Here is a 908-nt window from a genome sequence, read left to right as displayed (position 1 = left end):
CATCCTGGCCCATACTAGCCCATCCATGCCCACCCATACCCATTCCCTTCCATTCTAGCCCATCCCTGTCCATCCTTGTCCATCCCTGCCCATCCTGGCCAATACTAGCCCACCCACCTGCATGAGAAGACAAGACCGCCCAATTCGTCCTTAGGGACCGGGTTCTTACCAAAGTTAATTAGTAACTTGACATCTGTAAAAGTTTGTGTAAGTTTACACCACAATGAAAATTAAAAAAAATGTTTTGTCTTCTTTTAGGTGATGGCTTCACGACCTGTGCGATTTATTTCTGGAGCCGGGCAATCCGTCGTGTGCCCATATGACCATAGTCACATTGTTCAGAGCAATCGATTGCTCAGACACATTCTAAAGTGCAGGAAGGTCAGTTCTTCTTATATCTTGTGTCTGTAAATAAACATCTGGCTTGATTTTCCCTTTTGGATACAGATTGCGACATGTATTGAGTCTATTGCCCCGTTTGACTTCTGCAAAATGGTATGAACAAGTGGAGCACGCTAGTTTGTTCATCTTAAAAAATTTTTAAACCTCTTTGGTGTAAATTTGCACACAAGGACTGGGTTTGATACAAGATTAAACACAGGAGGAGAGGCCCATTGCCATATCCTTAATGGCATAATGCATGCAGCAAAAGGGAAATCTTGTAATCAACTTAAGTTGTATTAGTAACGTTTACAACAGGTCACTCAATGCTCTTGTATGCTATTGCAACTTTTTTTCTTGATCCTTAAACACTTTTCTTCTCAATTTTACATTTCAAGAACTACACTAGGCCCGACCTGGCCGTCTGCCGCTACAGTGCCGTGCACATTATGAGGCCGGCGGAGATTGCACTGCATGAAGCTTCATGCCCGTATGGTAAGAGATTCTATTGTTTAAAAAGTTCCATC

Source organism: Branchiostoma belcheri, unplaced genomic scaffold (assembly GCF_001625305.1).
Source record: "Branchiostoma belcheri isolate BF01 breed outbred unplaced genomic scaffold, Haploidv18h27 scaffold183, whole genome shotgun sequence".
In the NCBI taxonomy this organism is placed as follows: Eukaryota; Metazoa; Chordata; class Leptocardii; order Amphioxiformes; family Branchiostomatidae; genus Branchiostoma; species Branchiostoma belcheri.
The sequence above is the reverse complement of the archived record's forward strand: the minus strand, read 5'-3'. Positions refer to the sequence as shown.